The 9850-nt window shown below is 48.2% G+C and overlaps 1 protein-coding gene across 1 annotated transcript in view; it reads left to right on the top strand.

Moving 5' to 3' along the window:
• The first annotated feature begins 1028 nt into the window (after positions 1-1028).
• LOC123757259 (tRNA pseudouridine(38/39) synthase) overlaps positions 1029-9850 on the top strand; it is a 143517-nt gene continuing 134695 nt past the window's right edge. The window contains exon 1 of the mRNA XM_045740783.2: positions 1029-1197. The gene's annotated coding sequence lies outside the window, so the exon portion shown is untranslated. The remainder of the gene's footprint in view (positions 1198-9850) is intronic.

The following is a 9850-nucleotide window of genomic DNA, read 5'->3' as shown; positions in this document are numbered from 1 at the left end:
AATGCTTCGGCAAACACAACTATCACAAGCAAGGAAAATAAGCCTAAGCTGGGAGATCGAAGAAATAGAACAAACGTTGAAGCGATCATATGAGTCTGAGAAAATGGAATTGGAACAGAAAGCTATACAAGAGATAAAGAAAAATCCGAAATATTTTTTCACATACGCAAAATCAAAGACCTCGACCAGTATATTGGACTGTTAATTACAAATGAAGGTACGTACACAGGACAACAAAGAGATTAGTGAAATTCTAAGAAGCCAGTATGAGGCTATGTTTAGCACACCAATAAACAACATGAAAGTTGATGACCCAGACAGCTTCTTTATGAATGACATTCAAGCTGCAGATAATATAATGGATATTACCACAAACTCTGAAGACTTTGAAAGAGAAATTGACAATATGCCTATGCACTCAGCTCCTCGGCCTGACTCATGGAATTCAATATTCATAAAGAAATGTAAAGTACCAGTAGCGAGAGCACTCGGCGTAATATGGAGAAAGAGCCTGGATACAGGGGAGATACCAGCAGCTTACTTAAACTGCAGATATAGCACCGTTGCACAAGGGGGGAAGTAAAGCCTTGGCAAAAAATTATAGGCCAGTTGCACTAACATCACACATAATAAAAGTGTTTGAAAGAGTGATTTGGAATCAAATTTCTAGTTTTATGGAAAACAATGAATTGCACAACCCAGGACAACATGGATTTAGAGCGGGAAGATCCTGTCTGTCACAGTTACTCAACCACTATGACAAAATCACAGAAGCCCTAGAAGAAAAGCAAAATGCAGATGTATACACAGACTTTGCAAAGGCGTTCGACAAATGTGACCATGGGGTGATAGCTCACAAAATGAGGTCAATGGGAATAACTGGAAAAGTAGGATGCTGGATAAGAACACTGCTTTCCCAAAAAAGCAGTGGGTTTTCTGAGGAAAAGAAAACATATGTTTGGAAGCTGAGTTTAACCGCTCAAGCTGCGCACGCAACGAGCCGAGGTTATATAAGCTCTGCCTGCAGACGGGGTGGCCCCCTGTCTCGACAAGCAAGCAGCTGCTCACTTACAAAACGTAAACACAGAAGTTTAGCCTGCTCAACTGTGGCCCCCCAGCATGGACCCTACACCAGTTCTTATCGACAACGACTCAGAGCGACCCGTCAGGGGCATCCTGCCCTCCTCAACATCTAAGGTACAGTGTTTGCGTCTGTGTTTACCCCTCCACGCTTGAGCGTGGAGCCACCTCTAGGTTTAGGGGTGCCCCAGTGTTTGGCGTGTGCCTAACGCCGTGTCCCTTGTGGTATGTGTCATGTCCCCTACGTAGTTTCCTCCCTCCCTGGCCGGGCTGGAAGGCTGCTTCTCTCTGGGGCGCTCAGCCATGGTTGCTCGGCAAGGTCCCTCCTTGCCCTCCGGGGTGTGCATGGCACGTGCCCCTGAGGTACGCCTGTGTGGAGGCTTTCTCCCGCCGGCGGGCTGGCGACGCTTTGTCTGGAAGTGCTGCTCATGTGGCGCCCCTTGGGGCCCTCTTGGCGCTTCTTTGGGCAGGGCCACTTTATTTTATTATGCCCCAGGCTGGGGCCACGTACGTTTCTTGGCCGGGGCCATTTCTGTCTACTATGCCCCAGGACGGGGCCACTCTGGATTATTATGCTTCAGGTGGGGCCACTTCAGTTTCTTAGGCCCCAGGACGGCGTCACCTCAGATTCTTATGCTCCAAGCTGGGGCCACTTCGTTTACTATGGCCCAGGCTGGGGCCACTTCTGCTTCTTGTGCCCCTGGCCGGGGCCACTAGTTTTTGCCCAGGTTGGGGCCTCTTCAGATTATTATGCCTCAGGCTGGGGGCACTCCAGTTTCTTATGCCCCAGGCGAGACCACTTCTGCTTATTCCCAGGACGGGTCCACTTCAGTTTCTTATGCCCAGGACGGGGCCACTTCAGTTTCTTATATCCCAGGTCGGGGCCACTTCAGTTTATTATTGTCCCAGGGCGGGGCCACTCTCATTTTATGCCCCCACGCTTCAGTTCTGCCCAAACCAAGCCCACTTCAGCTTATGCCCAGGTTGGGGACATTTCAGCTTTAATGCCCCAGGTTAGGGCTACTTCTGTTGTTTATGCCCCAGGACGGGGCCACTGCCGTTTATGCCCCAGGACGGGGCCACTGCCGTTTATGCCCAGCAGGCTTGGGCCATTTCAGTTTATTATGCCCCAGGCTGGGGCCCCTTTAGTTCGATGCCTTGGCTGGGCCACTTCTTTTTTTTTTTTTTTTTTTGAGATATATACAAGAGTAGTTACATTCTTGTACAGCCACTAGTACGCGTAGCGTTTCGGGCAAGTCCTTAATCCTATGGTCCCTGGAATACGATCCCCTGCCGCGAAGAATCGTTTTTTCATCCAAGTACACATTTTACTGTTGCGTTAAACAGAGGCTACAGTTAAGGAATTGCGCCCAGTAAATCCTCCCCGGCCAGGATACGAACCCATGACATAGCGCTCGCGGAACGCCAGGCGAGTGTCTTACCACTACACCACGGAGACTGGATGCTGGATACTTCAGTTTCTTATGCCCCAGGACGGGGCCACTTCAGTTTCTTATGCCCCAGGACGGGGCCACTTCAGTTTATGCCCCAGGACGGGGCCACTTCAGTTTCTTATGCCCCAGGACGGGGCCACTTCAGTTTCTTATGCCCCAGGACGGGGCCACTTCAGTTTCTTATGCCCCAGGACGGGGCCACTTCAGTTTCTTATGCCCCAGGACGGGGCCACTTCAGTTTCTTATGCCCCAGGACGGGGCCACTTCAGTTTCTTATGCCCCAGGACGGGGCCACTTCAGTTTCTTATGCCCCAGGACGGGGCCACTTCAGTTTCTTATGCCCCAGGGCGGGGCCACTTCAGTTTCTTATGCCCCAGGACGGGGCCACTTCAGTTTATGCCCCAGGACGGGGCCACTTCAGTTTCTTATGCCCCAGGACGGGGCCACTTCAGTTTCTTATGCCCCAGGACGGGGCCACTTCAGTTTCTTATGCCCCAGGACGGGGCCACTTCAGTTTCTTATGCCCCAGGACGGGGCCACTTCAGTTTCTTATGCCCCAGGACGGGGCCACTTCAGTTTCTTAGGCCCCAGGGCAGGGCCACTTCAGTTTCTTAGGCCCCAGGGCAGGGCCACTTCAGTTTCTTAGGCCCCAGGGCAGGGCCACTTCAGTTTATGCCCCACGCTTCAGTTCTGCCACTGGCCGGGGCCACTTCAGCTTCCCGTGGCCCAGGTCGGGGCCACTTCAGCTTCCCGTGGCCCAGGTCGGGGCCACTTCAGCTTCCCGTGGCCCAGGTCGGGGCCACTTCAGCCCTATACCCAGGACGGGGCCACTTCTGTTTATTATGCTCCAGGATAGGGCCACTTCAGTTGTTTATGCCCCAGGACGGAGCCACTGCCGTTATGGTCAGCAGGCTGGGGCTATTTCGGTTTATTATGCCCCAGGCTGGGGCCCCTTCAGTTCTATGCCCTTGCCTAGGCCAACTTCGGTTTCTACGCCCTTGGCTGGGCCACCAGTTCCCAGTGGGTGCGAAAGAAACTGCGGCCTCCCAGGCTGCTGGTTTATCCAGACGTTTTGTCTGCCCGGTGTAGCCCGGAAGAATCTGCGGCCTTCCGGCTGCTGGTTTATCCAGACGTGTTGTCTGCCCGGTGTAGCCCGGATGTGGCCACTGTGGCCTCCCAGGCTGCTGGTTATCCAGACGTGTTGTCTGCCCGGTGTAGCCCGGAAGTCACAGCGGCCTCAAAGGCCGCTGGTTTATCCAGACGTGTTGTCTGCCCGGTGTAGCCCGGAAGATACTGCGGCCTCAAATAGGCTGCTGGTTTATCCAGACGTTTTGTCTGCCCGGTGTAGCCCGGAAGGTTGTCATAGCCGCTGCCGTCTTAGCTGCCTTCGTTCAGGGGTTGGTGTCCAGCTGACGTTCTTCCTGTGACGAGTTAAGCAGACGTTCTTCCTGTGATGAGTTAAAACGATGTTCTTCCTGTGATGAGTTAAGCCGGCGATGTTATTCAGATGTCCCTGCTGCTGTGTTCTAGCTGCTGATGTTCGGTTGGGGCTGTTGCAGCCGGTCCAGCTGTCTGCCCTAGTGTCCGAGCCGCCGCTCTCTTACTATGTTGCTGCACAGTTTTGGTGTCCAGCCGCTGCAGCTGTTGGTGTTCCGGCTGCTGACGTTCCCGGCAGTCGGTGTTCCAGCGTGCTGCTGTTCAGGTGGAACACGGTCCAGCTGCTGATGTTCCAGTGGTTGTTAGACCAGCTCCCATGCTCCGGTTGAAGTTGTTCCTGATGTTCCAGTTGATGCTGTCCCATCTGTTCATGTCCATGCTACTGCGTTTCAGCTCTCGAGGTTCCACCTGCTGACGTTCCAGCCCCCGAAGTTCCAGCGGGCGGGGTTCCAGCTGAAGCGTCACAGCTGACGTTGTGCCTATTATCCATTCCTTTTTAGTTTATTGTATTTGATTGGATATTATTTTCAGCTTCATGTATTAATCCCATTTTCTCTAACGAGTTATATTCCAGCATTATTTTGAGCATAATTTGTTTTGCAGTCGTACTTTCCTTACTACTGCAGTTTCCCCTTAGCCCGCTGCTGCTAATTTCGTATCTTCGGCAGCTGCTGAGGTGCCAGCTGCTGTTGTTATAGCTGTCGCTGTCCCAGCCGTCGGGGTTACAGCTGTTGCTGTTTCGTTGTTTCCAGCTGCTGACATCCTAGCCCTTTTGGCAGGGGAAAGCTTCAGCTTTAGCTTTAGTTCGTTCCCGGCGTTCCCCTTAACGTTAGCTCCCAGGTTCTAATGGTCCCTAATTGACTTTTTTTTTCAGGGATATTCCTGCGCGGGCCCTAAGCCTCTGGCTGGCCCACTAAGTGTTGCTTGTTTCTGTTTTACTTGGGCGGAGTATGAGTATTTATTACTCGTATGGTCGCTTCAGTAAGATTTTGCCATATGTGTTTAACAACTTCTGCTCTGTTGAATCTAAGTTGAAATCTTAATGGGTTTGTAACTGTGCACTGTGTTAGATAATGTTCCAGTGGTCTGTCGGGCATTTCTCCACAGTGCTGACATTTCCTCTCATCTTCCGGAACCTGTAAGCCTATTTCCCATGCACATGGGTATCCAAGCCTGATGCGATGTAAGTGCACTTCTGTTGCTCTATTGCTCCCTTTCATCAAACTAAGTGGTTCGTAGTTGGTTGAATTCTTGTACCAACCCGCAGATCTTGATGTTGATGCAAATGCTGTGTTGTGGTCACTGTACATCTTTTGCATTGCTCTGTTTCTAATTACTTTCTTAATCTGTGATAGACTCTGTGGTATGTAAATGTCTACATTTCTTCTCTTAGTTGCAAGTTTTGCAGCTTCGTCTGCAATGTCATTTTCTATTATTCCCACATGACTTGGCACCCAGTTGATAAGTACCCGTCGGCCTTGTCGTTTGAGTGTTTGCATTAATGATATGACATTTGTGATCAGATGTATGTTATCACATATGTGTTCTTGTTGCAAGGTTTCAATGGCAGTTCTCAAATCTGTATGTATGATAACATGTTGTCGGTGTTGAGCAAGAGCATGTTCCAAAGCCTTTTGAATGGCTAGCATCTCTGTTTGTAAAGTCGAACACCCATTTGAGAGCCTCCAACTATTTACAGAGTTTCCTGCTTTAACTGCAGCTCCGGTTTCTTGTCCCTGCTGGTCTACTGATCCATCTGTGAAGTAAGTGAAGCTGTCGGATGCCATGTTTGCTTCTATATGCATCTGTGCAATGTTACGTAGCAGATGAGGATTTGTCTGGTTCTTTTTTCCTCCAATAACCATAATCCTAAAGTCTGCTGGCGGAGATTCCCAAGGGGCTTGCATAACAAAGTCTGCATGTATTTCGTCGACACCCTTCTCAGTGACTGTGTTTGTTATATCGAATGTATTGATGGTGTTTATCGCACCGTGGGTCCACCTGTTGCTATTGGAGGCTCTTCTGTCCAGAGTTAGTGCTCCAGTGATTATATCTTTAAGTGAACTGATTCTAGGTCTAATCAATATCTTGGTCAGCATGCACGCAGCGATCCCTTTTACTCTTATTTCAATCGACGTTAGCTTGGTTTCTAGTCTTAGGTTCAGTATTTTAGTCCATCTGGGAGCTCCTGTTATTATTCGCATTGCATCGTTTTGAATCTCAACGTTTGCCCACTGACCAGGAGAAAGAGCGAGTAAGGCAGGCGCTGCATACTCAACCAGGGAACGAACGGCGTGTATGTAAAACATTCTTAACACTTTGTGTCCCGCTCCTGGACGGGGCCCTGTGATTGCTCTCATTATATTTAGTCATGATTTTGCTTTTTCCTTTAGATATTGAATTTGCTTGTTGAATGTCATTTTAAAATCTATCCACACTCCGAGATATTGATATTGTGTATCCCACTGAAGGTTAATGTCTTGAATGCGTAGGTGCCTGGCTAATTGACTTGAAGTGGGACTTCTACTTATCACTGAAGTTTTCCCTTGTGCCTAGTTGCCACTATTTATTTATCTTCAGCAGATATTGATGCTCCAGTTGCGATGTCCAGCTGCAGGTGTTCCAGCTGCGGTGTTCCGGCTGCTGATGTTCCGGGGCAGGATTTTGCAGTGTACATTTGGCAGCGGTTGTTTATGTTAAGTCCCTTATTTTGCCCCTTTTTGACCACTGGTGATTGTTATACATGCTACGTTAATGTTGGTGTAAGGTTAAGGTTAGGGTTTCCCTGCTTACTTCCTCCTCCCAGTGTGGGATGTTTACTTATTCATCTATTTATACAGTGGTTTCTATGTTGTGCTTGACCTTACTCTTGTCATTTCCCGTTTGCACCTGTTCGGTGATGTTTTAAATTTATTATTTCACAATTTAACGTTTCATGTCTTGGATTTATCAATTAATGTCAGTCACTGGTAACAAAATTTGTTTATCTGGTATTATTAATACTGCCCATATTATTACGGTTATAACGCCAGGTTTCTTTATTATGAGTGCAATTATCTTGTGGCTTTGGCCTTCCCAGCCTAAGCTTTGTGCTGTATTAACTTTGCAATTTAATAGTATTGGTTTATTACACTTTTTCTTGTTTAATTTCGGTTATTCTTAATCGACAGTTTATTCCAGTCTTACTTTGAGCACAATTGCTTACAGTTGGACACACTACTTCTGCTGCGGTTCTCCTTGTGCACCGTTGATGTTATATGACCGCTGCATTATGTAGGAATGTGGAGGAATTTCTGATGGAGGAGAAAGACAGTTGCACAGCGCGTTCCGCGGCGCAGCGCGCGGAGCGCCGTGGGGGCCTATATAAAGAAGAGAGGAGAGGTCATGCGTTTAGGAGTAGCAATTCCAGTATCAAAGTTACCACCGAGAAGGATCAAAAAGCCACTAGGCCCCAAACCTGCACAGCATTAAATGGTGCTCCCACTGAACTGGACGCTCTCTGGCCAATGCTCAAAACTTTGGTCACTGAGTTGATCGAAAGTCTGCTGTCATCACATGGAATCAAGCAAACCACTGAGACTCGGAAGACAATTGAGCACAGGCTCAAGAAATTCGAAGATGTAATATCCACACCGTCAAGACAGCAGGGCAGGAGACACCCCCATAAAAAACAGATAGAGTCCAGCTCGTCGGAAAGCGACATTGATGAGTCAATTTCAGGTCCACTAAGAACCTATACACCAATTGCAACTTCCATGGCGTGCTCATCAGACTCCATGGATACCACGGAATTATCAGCAAATTCCAAGAACCTAGAGGTCTAAAGATCCTGCAATGGAATGCGCACTAAATTGCAACACTTGCAATGCATCAATGCATAGCAGCAACCAAGGGCATAGACATCCTGATACTACAAGAGAGCTTGCTTCGAGCCGGATTAGAACCTAAAATCTCAGGCTATCGAGGCTTCTTCCTTCCATGGATCAATGGGCAATCCAGGGGATGTGCAATCTATGTAAAATGTGACCTGATCTCCAAGTCCATAACCAGCCCACCCAATTGTGGAGCAGGGACAGAGGTAATGGGAGTCACCATTGAGCTAAGACACGACAAACTTGAAGTGTTCAATGTGTACAGGTCTCCACATGCCGAAGTGGATATCTCTGTGTTATTTGGACACGCGACAACAACAAACACAATCATTTGTGGAGATTTTAATGCCCATCATCGATTGGCACTGGGCTCGAACAGAACAAATGAAGCCGGCATTAACATTTCACATCTACTAGACCAGCTTCCAGAAATACAAATCCTAAACAAGAATGAACCCACCCACATCCAAGGAGGCAGATTAGACCTAACCTTCGTTTCAGCCTCCCTAAGAGATGCAGCAACATGGTCAGTTGAGCCCACACTCACAAGCGACCACTATGGGGTCCAAATTGATCTTCAGTTAGACTTACCCACCCCACCTCCGCCTCCATCTGAAGCCTGGAACTTTGCTTTAGCAAACTGGGACCGATTTCAAAACCTCATTTCAGAGTGGCAAAGAAACTATGATCTTCCCGAAGACATTAATCAGGCAGAACAAGAATTTGCCAATGCTATTCAAAGTGCAGCCAACTACTCAATCCCACTGAAAAAAACAGTCCACCGAACACCATAAAGATCATTGGTACTATTGCGAACGTGTCAAAGAACTCAACCATAGACTCAACAGAACAAGAAAGCTATACAAAAAGCAGCCAAGTGACCGCAACAGGATCTTTTTTTGTGAGGTCAAGGAACATGTGCATCGAGAGACCAGACAAATAAAAGAACAAAAGTGGCTGGAATGGTGTTCACACCTGAATGAACACACCTCTCTCGGAGAGATGTGGCAGCAAATTCACCGAGCCAAAGGGAATAAAACACCTAAAGCTCCACACCCCAAGGATCCTCAACAGGAAGCCGAAGTACTGGCAACCAGGTTTGCAGAGAGAGCAGCCAGCAATCAACTTCCACCAGATGTATTAGCAGTACAGACCGAACTAGAGGAAGAAAGGTGGCACAGAATCCTTACAGCATGTGAAGAAGTCTCTGACACTAATGCCCCCTTCACACTGGATGAGCTCAATCGGGCTAAGAAAAACTCCAAGGATACATCCCCTGGAGCCGACAAAATAACCTATAAAATGATTAGAAACCTCGGCCCAGAGGGAGACGCTGCATACCTAAGGTTAATTAATTTAGCCTGGACTTCTCAAACTAGACCTTCTGCTTGGAATAGAGCAGACATAGTACCGATCCCAAAACCCAAAGATCCAGCTAATCCCAGGCCCATCTCTCTCCAAAGCTGTGCAGCCAAAACGGCTGACAGAATGGCACTCAACAGACTGGAGTGGAAAATGCCTAAACTGCACCATGATATGTATGCCTATAGAAGAGGGGTTGGCACAGTGGAATGTGTTACAACTCTGTTAGCCCACTTGAATGACACACCAGGAATGCTGATATTCCTGGACCTCGAAAAAGCCTTTGAACTGGCTAGCGCCCCAGCTATTCTCTGCTGCCTCATTGACAAAGAGGTCAGAGGCAACCTGCTCTCCTGGACCAAAAACTGTCTCATAAACAGAGAAGCAAGAGTAAAACTTCATGGCACAGTCTCTGAGTACAAAAGACATGAAAATGGTACACCGCAAGGAGGTATTCTCAGCCCTCTTCTCTTCAACTGTTTAATGGAAAGAATAATGAAGCTGAAACTCCCACATCACTGCAGGCTGCTAAACTACGCGGACGACTTTGTCATCATCATAAAAGGAAGGGATGCGGCGCGCCTTGCACCCAAATGCGACTGCATCACTAAAGAGGCAAAACAGATTGGGATCAAACTCAACCCC

The sequence above is a fragment of the Procambarus clarkii genome, chromosome 13, assembly GCF_040958095.1.
Source record: "Procambarus clarkii isolate CNS0578487 chromosome 13, FALCON_Pclarkii_2.0, whole genome shotgun sequence".
In the NCBI taxonomy this organism is placed as follows: domain Eukaryota; kingdom Metazoa; phylum Arthropoda; class Malacostraca; order Decapoda; family Cambaridae; genus Procambarus; species Procambarus clarkii.
The sequence above is the reverse complement of the archived record's forward strand: the minus strand, read 5'-3'. Positions and strand labels throughout refer to the sequence as shown.